We start from the raw sequence: 16,662 nt of genomic DNA, 5'->3' as shown, positions 1-16,662 counted from the left end.
TGATTTTATGCCCTGCTACATTGCTGAATCAGTTTATAAGTTCTAGAACCTTTCTAGTAGTTCTTGGGTATTCTAAATATAGAATAATGTAGGTGACAGGGCACCACCTATGGAAAGAGGGCATCCTTCACTGGTTCTGTTTTTTGGGAATACTGGATTTGTTTGTTTTGTTTTGGGTTTCTCAAGGGGGCACTGAGCTCAGACGCTCTGCCCCATTCAGTTTCTCCCTGCTGATGGTTCTGTGTGCTTTTGGCTGCAGATTTAATGGAGGGGGTCATTTTCTGATCTGTCATTTTCTCTCTGCTGCTGGTCTTGCTCACTGCTGGTGAAATGGAGTTAGGGAAGAGCTTTCTCTGGCCTCTCTGATCTTTCAGTGCCCCCAGGCAAAATGGTCTCTCTGCCAGAGATTCTCCTGATTTTCTAGGCTTACTTTATATCTCCTGGTTGGCATGTGCTTGATTTATGTGTAGGATTCAGCCTGGAATTCACAGATCTAAGGACCACGTCTAAGTTCACACCACTTTTACATGAAGGTATTTAAGTCTATGCACCCTTTGCATGCCTGGAAGGCTGTGGCTTCTGCGTATTGGTTTAGTGGGCCAAATAACCTCCAATCTGCCCAGGGCAAGCTGCCCCTCCAATTCTGGGGTTTTCCATGCTGAGATATTCCAGCACTTATAGATCTTTTCAAACCTTGTATTTCCCCACCCCCCTTCAGTGTAAAGTCCTTGCTTAGCATCTGGAAGGCCATCTTAAGTGACAGCTGCCATTTTTTTAGACTACTTTTTTTTTAAACAAAATGCCTTTATTTTTTTATGTGGTGTTGATCAAATCCAGGTTGCCTGCCCCTGCTAGGTGAGCGCTCTACTGCTGAGCCACAATCCCAGCCCCAGACAGCTGCCATTTTAAGGTTTTCCTGCCCAAGGGCCTTTCTGAGAAAGGCTCAACACTTCTTCATTCCATCTCCACTAATAACCTCTCACATTCTTTCCCGCCCAAGGGCTTACCAACCCCACAGTAATTGCCCACTTTTGGATCTATTGGGCTCTAATCCCTGAGCCTCCCCCATAAAAGGCTTGAACCTCAAGCCTCTTTTACCTCTCTCCTGTGTATCTCTGCCTGGTCTCTGTCTTTCATTTCTGGCTTGCCTGTTTCCTGCTTTCTTGCTTTTTTTTCATGCCACTCCCACCTGGAACTTAGCTCCAATTTAGTTCCTTACCTTGTCTGATGTACCCCACACTTTTCCAGTGTTCAAGACATTCTTTCCAATATTAAGTATCAGTGGAGTTTGTGTTTCCCTGAGTAAGGAGGAAATACAGACTTATAAAAAGTCTTTTCTCTATTTGATCCTTCTCTAAGGGAAACTGGTTTCCTTTTTAGCCTTTCCTGATATATTTGCCATCGTACTCATACCTAGGTCCACTAAGGTCCTGTTCTATTTGCTGAAAATATTGGATCTAATATACCTTGAGAGTCTTTGTTTGGATTGCATTTTTTTTAGTGTAGCCAAGAGTGAAGAATCTAATTTACATTGGTTGCATAATTCTGGGTTGTGTCTCCAGGCAAATAAAAAGCTTTTTTGTAGGGTACCTGTGACCACTATTTATTCCCTTTAAATCTAAGTTTAAGTGTAAACTGGTATTCCCTCAGGGGAAGTATAAACTGTAATACCAGTAACTGTATAAACTAATACCACATCCTCCAGCTGGTATTCAGGCCAAGCTTGGGTTCAGAAAAATACCAGATACTACTTATTTAGGTTCTAAGTGTCAAAGGAATCCCAATGTTTCAAAATGCTTTTTAAAGGAATATGTGTACCAAATGGAGTATTACCCATCTGAAAGACAAAGGGGGAAGAAGGCATCCCTTAGCATCCCTCCATTGTTAGATTGAGGTATCCCTCAGTGCCATGTGGACCTGAAAGCCATGGGCTACCACCCTGTAAGATCAGGCAAGTTGGGCAGCAACAAAAGGATGCAGATTTTAAAAGTCCACTGAAAGAGGCATTATTTGAGATATCACTCCTGGGCAGAACTCCGTCAGATCCATAGAGTGGACAGGAGAAGGATCTGAGGAGAAACCCTGTGGGAGGTGGACGGGACTGGGGTTTTATGAGGCTTAGGCAGGAAGGGAAGGGAGTGGGACAGGAAAAGGTGTTTTTAGAGCCCCTTGCCCTACTGCAGTTGGTCAGGGGTGCTGCCTGAACTCCAGGATTGGCCAGGGGGTCCTGATGATTGACAGGTGTTAGTCAGGAGATCCCACTGATTGATAGGCTTTTTTGTTGGTGCCTGATTGATGTTTCTCTTTCCCCTGCAGGCTGCTTTGTTCTAAATCACCACCACCAACCTGACACACCTTTGAATTCTGCCAGTTTGGAGTAGTTGCTCTTAGCACCACAAAGTACTCAGAGCTACCTATCATCCTCAACACATGAGCAACCACATTTTGAGGCCTTCATAGGATTTAGGCTGCTTCTATTATTTGCCCGTACCAATGCATTATTCAAAATTCCTTTCCTGTGTCATATCCCTCTTAAAATGAGTGTCCCTGGTTTTTCTGTACTGTTTTGCCATCAGTTGTGGAGACATTAGAGACGGGGTTGCATTTCCTGGAGGAACTCAGTTATGCTATGAAAGAGCCATGTCCCTCAGGGTCATGTACCCTGAAGAAATTTTTTAGCCTTTCCTGCCATCAAACTCATACTAGGCCACTAAAGTCCTATTCTATTTGCTACAAATATTAGATCTAATATGGCTTAAGAGTCTTTGTTTGGATTGCATTTTTTCTTCTTTGAACTGGCAGGGTTAGAAACTTACAGAAAGGGACCTTCTTTCTGGGTGGAGCTCACCAGAGACACTATAGGGTTTGGGGCCTAACATGTGCACTAAGCCTTGAAAATTTCCAAAAACCTTATCCATGGTTTCTTTTGAAACAATTTGGGTTCCAAGGAGTATAAGAATCCTAAATCTACATGATGTTTGCAGTGCATGTGAGAGAGAGAGAAAAAAAATATGAAGAGAAGGGAAGAGAACAGGAGAAAGACCATGTGGCTCACCCTCTGGGGATTAGTGGGTTGCTTCTTTTTCAAAGACCTTGGATCAGACTAAGATTTTGTGTTAGGATATAAGATATACTGGGTGAGGGATCCCTCCACCATTGGGTCAAGTCAGTCTGGGAGAGGAAGAAAGAAGCTGAGCTTAACTAATCTGTTGACCTTGTTGTATTCTGCAGAGAGAAACCTAAGCTGAGCTTGACCAACGTTTCTCCATTAGTGATGAAAGGGATTGAACAAGCCTCCAGTAAGTCTCTCACTTGGGGCTTTAGAACCCCAGCTGCACTATCCAATTTCAAATGGGTGACAGGCATCCATTATTTTTGAAAGAGAGAGAGATTTATAAAAGGAATGTAGAACTCCAGAAAATAAGGGGATCATTTCTTGGCCCGTTGCACTCACCCTCCAAAGAAGCCCTAGGTTGGGCACAAAAAGAAGAAACTCGATTCTCTACTTCTGTTAGCAGGGGAAATTGGAGGGTTTTTGCTTCTTCTGGCAGGTGAGGCCTGTGTAAGTTGCATATTTCTGCAGCTAAGAAGTGGTACCTCTCTGAAAGGTGGGTTATACCCTCCTATATTGATGCAGACCCCAGTGGCTCACCATCAATTCCTTCTTTCTGGGATCTCCTTGCAAATTCAAAGAATGAACTCCACAGACCAGGAAAAGTGAATGTAATGGTAGGATTTATTGAAGAACGTAGAACTCTTGTAGTGCAAGAGGGGACATGATAGCAGAAACTTTCTCTGCCCAAGTGTGCTAATCTAGGGGTTTATATTGTCCTTGGGTCACTGTGTTGTGTCCAAGCTTATGCTGGTTAGGCTCTGGAAACATACAAATGCTATTGGCACCAATTTATGCTAACTAATGTTTGGAAAACATTAACATTATTATAGCCCCAAATCCCACTCTGGTTTTCCTCACTTTCATTTTCTGTATGCTTTGGAAAATCAGAGGTTCAGGTCATTGAATTGTGCATGCTCCATGGTGTGTCTGAAACTGCAGGCCTGTGTGGAGTGTGCTTCTGCAGTGGGCATCACCCATGTGTGCAGGCGGGGCTCTTGCAGGGTGATGGATCAGCTTTCCCCAACTCACCTCAGTGCTGACTGATGCTCCAACTTATGTGGTCCATCACTCCCCTGTTTACTGGAACTTGTTGGCAGTGATCAGTAAGATGGATGTCTGGGTATACATCTGGGGAGTCATGACAATAGGAGGAGTATATCTTGATTGATTGATGTGTGTTAGTTGAAGTATCAAAGTGTGCCATGAGTTCTTTCCCTAGAAACCAAGCCTTGTTCACCTATGTAGGAAGCCCTTGGCCATGCTGAATATTTGTTCAGCCTGGCTATCTAGCCTGTCCCACAGGATCAGAAAATATCTGTCTAAGAAAAATGCCATTTCCATGGGCAATTCTAGAAAATGCTTAAATGGATCAGAAGACTGAAGGCTCAAAAGCAACTCTCCTTCTAAATGAGACAGAAGAGAAAGGGCCAACAATTCCCAGGAAGCATTTAAGTAAATTTGGGGGGCTGGGGTTGTGGCTCAGTGATAACGTACTTGCCTAGCATGTGTGAGGTCCTGAGTTCAATCCTCTGCACTGCCAAAAAAGAAAAAAAAGAAAAGGACAGGACAGGAAAGAAAAGAAAAATTTGTTTCCTGTGTTTGATATCTATGGCTACCCCAATTATGTCACTGTGACACAGAATTATATTTGGTTACAGGTATATTCTAGATGACTCCATCCTTCAGTCTCTTTTGATGATACCACCATTTTGAATATTTTCAGCTGTCCCTTGTCTATTGTGTTAGGAGCATCTTCCCTACCCATACCTCAGAGAAGTCCCATGATTATCTGGAAGAACACTGTGTGTGCTTGTGCCCACCTTTTTAAAGCAAATGTGCTTCTGTCCCCATCTCCCTATGCAAAAAGTACACGTACTGCTTCCCCTTATGGTGCAGCATAACTCCTAGTGAGGCCTCAAGTAGACGGTTATATTTAACATATTCATGACTTTTTTCTCAAGTAGAGCAGGTGGAGCAGGTTGCACAAACAACTGCTAACAGTAAAGGCTGCTGGAACTGAAAGCAGCCTGGGCAGGTCACTTTGAGGGCAGCTATCAAAGAGAATGATAGCAGTGGAGAGTTGCTAAGAGCTGCTAGGACTGGCCGTTTAAAGGGTTCCAGGGAACTGTCAGTAGCTTCCGGCTCCTCCTGTCAGGAATACAGTGACAGAGTTGCTCCCACTGGACACTGAGGGTCACTGGCATTCACTCTTGGGGCTGTGAATGCTAAGATCTGAGAGATGTTGGCCTTAGAAACTCAGAGCAGCTAATATTAAGGGAGGTGCAATTTGGAAATCTTCCTGGGAGCTCACAGGGCATTGGCGGCAGTTTCAAAAATAAAGTTTGTTCCTGCTTAAGTGGCTCGTGATTTTGTGCCCAGCCAGACTGCGGCAATTGGTGGCCCGTGCGGGGAACGCCTGAAGCTTGGAGGTGAGTAAAATTGCTCACCCCTGAGGGAAGGCAAAAGAATGGGTGACCATTTCAAAAAACAATGTGTTCTTGTTTTATTTATTTTGTTTTTGTTTCAAGCTGCCTATCCCTAGAATTTTCTCAGGCAAACTGGGAAAAATGGTTGGCTCAAGGTTTGAAGTTGTTCGGCCTTGAGAAAGAAAAAATTGATACAACAATTTTTTGTTCCGTTTTTGTTTCATTCTGTTTCGGTTTTGTTTTATGCTATCTTATTGGGTTGCGTTACCTTTATAGTAGATTAGAAACTAGTAAAAAACAAACCGAAAGACTGTTAAGTAAATTGTTAGAGGTCCAGACTATGGTAGAAAACATGTTAGGTCAAGCAAAAGAGAAGGTCTCTAGCTAGTCAGACAGAGGAAAATTTAAAGAAAGAAAGCTTAGAGGAAAAACAACCGTCAGGGGGGAAGTTACAACAGGAGGCTGCTACTAACCCCGTTCTATCACCAGAGGGCATAATTCAACCAATAGCTCCATCTACAGCTGAGCGGCCCTCAACTCCCGTAGTTGATGGACAGAATCCTGAGGCAGGTCCTCAAAGATTAGCATGCCCTGTACTTGAGCAGGCAGGAGGGCAACGAATTCACCGTGCTTTAGATTTTAAAACAGTGAAGCAATTAAAGGAGGCTGTAACAACCTACGGGCCGCAAGCACCCTTTACCATAAGTATGGGCAAATCTATTACCAACTTGGACATGACACCAGCAGCTTGGGCTAAGATGTGTCTATCTGTGGTAAATGGAGGACAATATTTGTTATGGAAGGTTGCCAATGAGGAATTTTGCACGGAGACAGCTAGGCGAAATGCAGCAGCCAGTTACCCTCATGAAATCTAGAAATGTTGTTAGGAAAAGGACCTTATGAGGGTCAACGGCAACAAATTGAATATGATCCTGGTGTATATGCACAAATTGCTGTAGATGCGGTTAGGGCATGCAAAATTTACAGGGGCATGGAGACTTACAAGGACAATTATCTAAGGTAATACAAGAAACTAATGAACCTTATGCTGAATTTGTAGATAGGCTTATTCAAACAGCTTCTAAAATATTTGGAGATACAGAACAGGCAATGCCATTTATAAAACAATTGGCTTATGACCAAGCAAATCATTGCTGCAGAGAGGTCATTAGACCATGGAGACATGAAGATTTAAACACATATATTAAATTATGTAGAGACATTAATGAACAAGGGCAAGTCTTGGCAGCAGTACAACAGGCTTTAGATGCCAGGCTAAAAACATGCTATAATTGTGATCAAACAGGACATTTTAAAAGGAGTTGCCCCATAGGAGGAGGGTTTAACAAAGCTAGGTATCAAAGGAATAGAATACCGGGTATTTGCCCACGATGCCATAGAGGGAGACATTGGGCTAATGAATGCCGTTCTCAAACCACCATAGAGGGTATTCCATTATCAAAAAACAGACAAGGACCAAGTGTTTACCCACGATATCATGGAGAAAGGCATCAGGCTCCATTGCCAAAAAACGGACAGGGGGGCCCAATGCTCCGGGGCCCAAAAACACAAATATACTGGGCAATGGAGGAACCCAGCAGCACCATCAAGGTAGTGCCCAGGACACATTATCCATTAAATCCCTCATCAGACAAACTAGAGGGAGCGCAGGGTTGGACATCTGTGCCTCTGCCAGAGCAGTACTAACTCCAGAGATGGGAGTTCAAATCATTCCCACAGGAGTAAAAGGACCTCTTCCCCAAGGAACAGTAGGCTTATTATTGGGACGCAGTTCTTCTACACTAAAAGGATTTATGATAAGTCCTGGGGTAATTGATCCCGATTATGAAGGTGAAATAAAAATTATAGCTTGTTCTCCAAGAGGTATATCAGTAATTTCACCAGGAGATAGAATAGCACAGTTATTAATAATACCCAGCCTACATGATAAATTTTCCAGTTGTACTGTAGAAAGAGGTTCCAGGGGATTAGGCTCCACAGGTGTAGATTGGGCTATGCTGTCTTTAAATTTAGATTCTCGCCCCATGCTAAAACTAAATATTCAAGGACATGAATTTAATGGGCTACTGAACACAGGTGCTGACCTTAGCATCATATCTCGTCAAGAATGGCCAAAACATTGGCCATTACAACAAGCCACTCAAACGCTTTGAGGCCTAGGAGTGGCGACTAATCCCCATAGAAGTGCAATGGTATTAGGTTGGAAGGATCCTGAAGGATGTGAAGGAACTATACAGCCATATGTATTGGATCATCTTCCCGTAAATTTAGGGGGACGAGATGTCCTAGATCAATTAGGTTTGACATTAACAAATAACATCAGTCCTAACGCGCCCGCTACTAGGGCTAGACAAGGCTTTAGGAAAGAAAAAAGATTAAGAGAACAAGAACAAGGTATGACAGCACCAATTCAAATAGATCAAGAAATAAATAGACATGGATTGGGTTTTCAGAAAAGGCCACTGAGACAATCAAAAATTACTTGGGAATCAGAAAGACCAGTGTGGGTTCCTCAGTGGTCCCTGACTAAAGAAAAGATACAAGTAGCCCATGACCTGGTCAAACAACAATTAGTGGAGGGACATATACAACCTTCCATATCTCCCCATAATACTCCCATTTTTGTCATTAAAAAGAAATCTGGTAAATGGAGATTATTACAAGATTTAAGAGCCATTAATAATGAGATGGTTATTATGGGACCTGCTCAATCAGGGATCCCCCAATTGTCTGCTTTACCAAAAACCTGGTATGTTTTAACTATAGATATTAAAGATTGTTTTTTTTTTTCAATTCCAATTCATCCTGAGGATAGTCCACATTTTGCATTTACTATCCCTGCACTAAATCATGAAGGTCCTGATCAGAGATATGAATGGAAAGTACTCCCTCAAGGGATGGCTAATAGTCCAACTATGCATCAAATTTATGTTAACAAAGCAATCCAGCCACTTAGAAATCAAAATCCTGAAATACAAATATTTCACTATATGGATGATGTGTTATTGGCACATAAAGATAAAAACACATTGCTAGAATGTTATGCCACACTTAGAAATTTATTAAAAAATTATAATCTAGAGATAGCAATATATAAAGTACAATTAAATCTTCCAATTAATTATTTAGGAGTTCTATTATCCTCAACCATGGTCCGTCCACCAAAAATTCAAATACGAGTAGATCAACTCAAATCACTTAATGACTTTCAAAAGTTATTGGGAGACATAAATTGGATAAGGCCTTATCTAGGCATACCAACAGGAGAGCTAGGACCTTTATTTGATATCCTAAAAGGTCCATCAGATCCAAATTCACCCCAAATGTTAACGCCTGAAGCAAGAAAGGCATTAAAAATCATTGAAACATATATGGAAAATATGCATTTGGATAGAATTGATATAAGTTTGCCTTTATTATTTATTGTACTACCAACAAAAAATATTCCTACAGGAATATTTTGGCAAGAAGGTCCATTATTGTGGATACATTTATCTTATTCTCCTAACACTATTCTTACTAGGTATCCTGAGACTGTAGGACAATTAATACTCAAAGAAATAAAAGGAGCAAAGGGAGTGTTTGGGATTTCTCCCAATAAAATTATTACTCCATATACTATGGATCAAATTGATGAGTTAGCTAATGAGTTAAATACTTGGGTGATAATCATGTGTAAATCTAATGTTTCATTTGATAATCACTTACCATCTAATCCTTTGTTGTCTTTTTGGTCTAAGCATCCTGTAGTTTTTCCAAAGATGACAAGAAAAGCCCCTATCATGAATGCTCCAAATATATTCACTGATGGGTCAAATAATGGTACAGCAGCAGTAGTTACCCCTGATCAAACTTTTACATTTTTAGTACCCAAACAATCAGCTCAAAAGGTAGAGCTTAATGCAGTATTACAAGCTTTTGTGATGTTTAAAGATTCTGTATTTAATTTATTTTCTGATAGTCAGTATGTAGTTAATGCTATAGTATCCCTTGAAGATGCTGGTAGGATTTCCCCTTCTTCTACTGTTTTCTCTTTGTTTTCCACTATACAAAGTCTAATCTGGGACAGAAAAGATCCATTCTTTATAGGACATATCAGGGCACATACAGGATTGCCTGGAGCCCTTAGTTTGGGCAATGAATTAGCAGATAAATCTACACATGACATACATATTTTCTCCACAATAGAAGAAGCTATAAATTTTCATAAAAGGTTCCATGTCAATGCTAATACTTTACAAAAGCATTTTAAAATAACTAAAGAACAAGCCCAACATATAATAAAACAATGTCAAAATTGTGTGACATTTTTACCACAAGTTAATCTTGGAGTAAATTCTAGAAGACTGATACCTAACCATATTTGGCAGAAGGACGTCACACACTTGCCAGAATTTGGAAAATTAAAATATTTACTTGTTACAGTTGATACTTCTTCCAGATTTTTGATAGGTTCCCTTCATGCCGGAGAAAAAAACTAAAGATGTTATAGCTCATTGCTTACAAAATTTTGCCACTGTGGGTGTTCCAAAACAGTTAAAAACGGATAATGGTCCTGGTTATGCTTCTACCTCTTTTAAACAATTTTGCTCATCATTTAGCATTACTCACATAACAGGAATTCCATACAATCCACAGAGACAAGGCATAGTTGAAAGAGCTCATCAAACTATTAAAATGTACTTATTAAAACAAAAGAAGGGAATTGGAAAGGGGTATATATCCCCCAAAGATAAACTTAAAATAACCCTTTTTACTCTAAACTTTTTAAATTTGGATTCTTCAGGACTTAGTGATGCGGAAAGACATTTGTATCCAAAAAATGTACATAAGCCTAAGGTACTTTGGAAGGATATTTTAACAGGACAATGGAAAGGTCCTGACCCAGTGATTGTCTGGAGTCGGAGCTCTGTTTGTGTGTTTCCACAGGGAGAACAGCAGCCGATTTGGATTCCAGAGAGATTAACCAAAACAATTTCTACAGACCAAAAAGAAGATGATTTGACTCAAATCCATAACAGCTGATATCCAGAACTCCAGCTTGGCTATTCTTACATCTGTGACAGTGATTAACCAGGATGCTTTTTTCAATATCTATTTTATTATTGCTTTTTCCCACATCATAAAGTTCTATTTTATTTTTGAGCTCATACAGACCTAGGTTAATGTTTTTCTGATCAGTTTTATGTTTTGACTGTGGAGTTTTTAAACATTGCAATGGAGATTTCACCTAGGTAAAGCTACAAGGCCTTTACTATTGTCTTATGTGTTGTATGTTATGTGTGCACACTTCTGTTTTGTGTTGTATGTCTGTATGTGTGTATGTCCATATATCATATATGAGGAGCGCTCATGAATAAATGGATCCAAATTTTTTTTATTATTCACGTGATTTTAATGGTTTAATTTAAATTGGGTAAACAGCTGTTGAGGATTGTTTTAATATGTGTACAAATAAGCAGGTTAACAGATCTGTTTGTTTACTTTCACCTTTCCTTTTCATTATATTTAATAATTCTGTTCATAATAATGTAAATTGTTCAAAAAATTGTTTTCTTAGTACCTGTTGGAGTGTTACATAATTTTTTTTTTTAGCATCATTGTCAGAATTCCTATCTTCATCCCAGTGCTGGTGAAGACAAGGATGAAACCAAACTTTAGTTCCTTCGATAGTTATCACAACAAACTCTATAAACTGATGCATCAATGAATAATAACATGTAATGCTCAATCAATGAGTCGATTTATTTTGGGAGGAAATGGACATATTGATAGATTCCTCTGCTTTGAACTGCTTACAGAACTTGCCTGGACTATGTATCACTTGTATGCATTGTGATCTATCTGTTGATGCAGCGAATTATGGTAGTGCTGGCTTATCTTTGCTGATGTGTCACCAGTGATGCAATTTTTCCTAAGGAGCCGTCAATTGACTTGGTGTTGTGGCATTTCTGTATCCTCCTCCCTTCTACTAGTGATGGTCTAATTTTGGGGGCCAACAGAGGTGAGGCAAAGAACCTCACCCCCCCCACCGGCACCAAGGCCAAATTTGGGGGCCAACAGAGGTGAGGCAAAGAACCTCACCCCTGCACTGGTGCATAGGCCTATCCACAAGTATGGCTATATGCTGGACCGGTTGTCAGTGACGGGTATTATCCAATTGCAGTGGTATCAACCTAAGACAGGAGGCTGATGCCTAGAGGTCAGTTCATCCCATGACGGGTAAGAACCATATGTTGAATTGGACAAACCTATCAGGCATGGTCCCTAGCAACATTGCTTGTTGCTTAATTAAATAGAAGGGGGGAGATGCTAAGAGCCACAGGCAAATAATATGATGCATGGCATTTTTGGTTGAAAGGTGATGCCAGCAAGCCATTGAGATGATATGATTATGTTAAGATTTGCATTCATATGGATATTGGACTCCTGCTGTCCACCTCTGCCTGCTAGGGACTCCTGGAGAGTTCCCATTGGTTGGGGAAGTGCGGTAGGAGGGAATTCCAGAGGAGGAACTTCCTCTGGGGGTTCAGGGGGAGAACGCCACAGCGTGAGTCGGTTGGAAATCTTCCCGGGAGCTTATGGGGCATTGGTGGCAGTTTCAAAAATAAAGTTTGTTCCTGCTTAAGTGGCTCGTGATTTTGTGCCCAGCCAGATTGTGGCAGGCACCCACTGAGGAAGACTCAAAACAGTGCAGGATGATACCAGTATTCTTCTGTTATAGGACCTAGGGTTGTGTGACCCTGCATCTCTTAATTTCTTATGAGGTGACCCATGGGGGGGGCTGATCTCCATTTAGGCCTCATGTCCAGTGCTATCACTATGTTTCTCTACACATTGGCTGGCAGATGATTTAGAAGGACTTTAGTCAGGGCACAACATAACTTTGGGGCACCTACACCGAGCATTTCTACTGCAAGGGCAGTAGGTGATTTTTCACCAGCTGCAGAAGGAAATGGGCATTTGCACAGTCTTCATTGGGCATGAAGGGAGACAGAGGGACTGGGGGGATGTGTAAATTTGAATGGGAGGTGTCACCTGTCTTGGTGTCAGACTGAGGTTCTGATGGCCATTCTGCTGGGTGAGTCCTTCCTCCTGGTTCAGCTCTTTGGTTAGGGTCAAGATATCTATGTGTAGTCCTAAGGAAAGCTACTTCCAAGAAATGGGGGTGTGGTAAATATAGCCTGCACCTGGAGGATAAGAAGAGATTGCGTGTGGTCTTGGTAGGAAGTGTCCCAAAGTCAAGACACCTCTGGGATTCATAGGAAGCATTGATAATGTCTTCCTGGTTCACACCATGGGGTTGTTAAATCAAGACCAGGAGCTACCCACCCAACAGACACACAGTGCTGAGAACCTAAAGAACTAAGGATAATTCCATGAGCCTGGGCTGGCTTTCCTAAAGTCTTGTAGACACCTGGGTTCCCAGCCCAGCCCACCTTGGTGACAAAATCCTCTTGGAGCACAGCTCATCAATGTAGGGTAAGAGATCTGGATCTTGGTACAAGTTGTCCCCTTTTAAATGTCACCCCATTCCATGCTCTTCCAAGTTTCCCTTGGACTCCTCCATGGCCAAATGTGGGGCTTTTCACATGATGAAGTTGGACACCCCACCAGGTGTTCATAATGTCCATATATATCATAATGGCTTCAGGCATGATCTAGTCAGGCACCTTGATCTCTGGTACCACTAGCATTAGACTTCTGGTGGGTGAGCCTCAGGGCCAGCCTTTCTGGAGGTGCACACTAGGACAGAGGGAAAGGGATGATGCATACATGGTGGTTCCAGGTTTGCTCCAGCCATTTGGTGGAAGGAAGTGTGTTCAAGGGTCCTAATCTGGTCCAGGATGGCCCTGCACATTCTGACATCAGGACCTATGAGTGGTGACTCTGTACCAGTTGGACAATGTATGTCACATGGGAGGACAGTTTGAGATACCCATATTGGATATACTTGTGCCTCACAGAGTCATGTTCTATGCAGAAGGTTTGTTGGCTCTTTGCATAGACAAGGGGAGAGAAGATATCAACTTAGACTAGGCCATATTCACTTCAAATCCAAGGGTAGTTGGAATCCCAGATGCTAGATTCTGTTCTTCTTGCAAAACAAGTATCCTACCCTGAACAAAATGTTCACATGTGGGACAGCAGACTTCATTGTTACATTTTTTTTTCCTTTATTACAAGTCCTCTGGAAATGGTTTAGCTCTGTCCTGCTGCACAATATCAAGAACTGGGGAATGTGGAAGATAGAGCCTCTGTGGAATTAGAAGTGTCTGACACTGGAATCCATCATCAACTGAAGCTTTGGACCTTCCATCTCTACAGCCTCAAATTCCACAAACCTGGCAGGTAAGCAAAGCATAGGATTATTAAAAAAAAAAAAAAAAAGAATATGCATTGGAAAATCCAAGCTATAGCTTCATAGTAATGAGGATCTGACAGAAGGAATGGGCAACAGTGCTTAGACATAGGCCAGTCCAGTTCCAGGAGGGATCAATTTCCAATACAGAAACAGTTCTATGTGCACCCAACATCACTTAGCACCTGAAGAGAACCATGTGGGCCTTAGTGAACCAGGCACATTCCTTTATGTATCCCCCTGTGCAACCCTGCCACTTATTCCAAGCTTCTCATTTCCCTGTCCTGAACCACATAGAAAAGCCAATCATCAGCATCTGGTCAAAGATATGATTTATGTAAGAGAACACCATGAATCCTCTATCGCTATCAATGGTGGTGTTAGGACTGTTTGCTCCAGCCATTTGGTGGAAGGAAATAGAAGAAGGGCCAAGGGGACAAGACTCAGGAGAGGTCATGAGAAAGTAGAAGCTATGCTGAAAGTATTGGGTTGCTTCCAAAGAGGGCTGTTTTGCATTTAATTGTTTGAATGGCAAGGATTACATGCAACAAAGACAAAAAACTCCAGAGGTGTGTGCTCAGGGCATCTGAGACACTGGCTTTCCCTGACCATGTTCTTCAAATTCCAAATCTCTTCTGGAACATCAGGGTTTAATTGTGGCATGTTTTGAGCTGGAGTGATCTATATTCTGTAAGAGGGTTTATTTCCCAGGTGGTTGGCCAACACCAAGCTAGTGAAACTTGTACCATGTGCACAGCCCTCACTGCTGAAGGACATCTCCTGAGCTTGGCTGGTTACTCCCCCACGTCCTAACCCTGAACCTTGAATGTTGAGGCCAGAGTTTCTGGGACTATTAGAGAGTATCCAGCTCTCCAGGTAGAGGGAACAAATACTTGGAGAGGTAAGCGTTCAGTAGTTTTCTCTGTGGTAGCAGATGCCCTTCCTGGCTGGGTATGAGTGACAAGACCCACCAGAACCAGCTGTGCAACCCACGTTCCGTAGCACTTAGGCCTAGCACAGGTCTCCGCCTCACTTTTCTGCCATCTCAAAGATCAACTGGTAAAAGTTGTGTGTTGACATTCCTGCAAGACCCTCCTCCAGAGTCATAGTAGGCTTCAGTCCAGATAGGGTACAAAACACTGGCCTGGGATTCATCAGGAACAGTCAAAATCCACAACCCACACTTCATTGCCAGTTGACCTGACCCAAAACACACCTTGCCTTTGCCTCCTCTGTTCTGTCACTTTGACCACCCCATGTAGGCTCCATGCATCCAGGACATGCTCTCATATACTAGAGAGAACATCAAGTACTGTACTGGAATCTGATTTCCCTTGAATTCTTGATGTTGTTGTGTATTGTGACATGAATGTTTTTGTCTTCCAGAATTCATGAGTGAATGCCCTAACCTCCAGTATGATGGTATTTGGAGATGATGGCTTCAGTCCTTCTTAGGATTTTAATGAGATCATGAGGGGGGAGTTCCCATGATAGTAGTAGTACCCTTCTAGGAAAAGGAAGAGACACTAAAGCTGTTTCAGCAATAGGATATAACAGGTAATGCAGCCATTATCTAAAGCCTATCTGGCACCACTTTTCTGGGACACCCCAATTTCAGAACTATGATAAATGAATCCCAATGGTTTCAGCTGCCCACTCTGTAGCAGTGTGTATGGCAGCATGATTTGAGCAACCCAGAGTATAGAGTGTCCTGGGAGCAGGGTTAAAGCCTGAGACAATCCTACATCTCCATGGAGGATCCAAATGGAATGAGTACCCACTCAAGAATTCTGTACCACCTCAATATCCTAAAATGAAATTCCCCAGAACAATAGAACAGTATGGGTGGGTGTTCAGAGAGATCTGTGCTGGTACCTCCACCCCTCTCCCTGACACTAGTTGTGATGTTGCCTGTCATGAACAATCAGGTCTATGCTAGAAGGTGAAAATACTTAGTGAGGGGCAATCATATGGCGTCAGAGAGTCAATTCCAAATCCTGGTTCACATTATCCCCAGGATCCTTCTCTGACCTTGGGTCCTCCATGTGATGGTAATGCTCATTGGAAAGAAAGATTACTGCACTCACAGGGCTATGATGGGCAACTGAGATAAGGCACATTTCCTCCCCTGGTGTAAGATGAACATGGCTGGGAATGTAGGTCTCAGCTTATCCCTCCACCCTCAGGATGTTCCTTCCAGTTTCCCTATATCCCAGCCTCCTTTTTCCATGATACATTTTTTTTTTACCTTTCAAAGCTCAAGGAGAAGGTCTGGGTCCCTGGGGGGAACACTCACATGAGGAAGCAGGAAAGTGCTTCCACATCTGGCACCTGAGGAAGGTGCCAGTGGATCAGGAACTTGAAACACTGACAGTGCCAGCAGTTTCCCTAGATGCTGTGAGGTCCGCTGCAGTTATGTGGAAGGTAGGCAGTGTGCCCTCCCTGTACACTTCCTGTGGCCATTGGTGGGCATTTACTAAGAAGATGATGGGGGCTGGTTGGGCAAATGGTGGTGGTGCTAAAGGGAGAAGACCCAGATGCCCATGGCCCCCATAGTTCCAGGTTCCTCCACTGGCTGAGGCAGGCATAATGGTCCTTTGGGCAGAAGCTGCTGTGAGGAATGGATCAGGATGGTCCTCACCCCTGGGGCCCTCCAGTGAGGGCAATCTTCTGAATGTGGCCTCCACTTTGCCAATATTGACCAAAGTTGAATTGTCCAGCCACACACAAAGCAGGAA

General features: G+C 42.4%; 1 long non-coding RNA gene across 1 annotated transcript; it reads left to right on the top strand.

Moving 5' to 3' along the window:
* The first annotated feature begins 12,228 nt into the window (after positions 1-12,228).
* On the top strand, positions 12,229-16,068 carry LOC124077169 (uncharacterized). Its single transcript, XR_006846560.2, has 3 exons — positions 12,229-12,329; positions 13,750-13,914; positions 15,311-16,068. It is a non-coding gene; the product is annotated as an uncharacterized LOC124077169 (long non-coding RNA).
* The last annotated feature ends 594 nt before the right edge of the window (positions 16,069-16,662 follow it).

This window comes from Marmota monax, unplaced genomic scaffold, assembly GCF_021218885.2.
Source record: "Marmota monax isolate L192 unplaced genomic scaffold, Marmota_monax_Labrador192_F-V1.1 WCK01_AAM20220418_F8-fsc01849, whole genome shotgun sequence".
Taxonomy (NCBI): Eukaryota; Metazoa; Chordata; class Mammalia; order Rodentia; family Sciuridae; genus Marmota; species Marmota monax.
The sequence above is the reverse complement of the archived record's forward strand: the minus strand, read 5'-3'. Positions and strand labels throughout refer to the sequence as shown.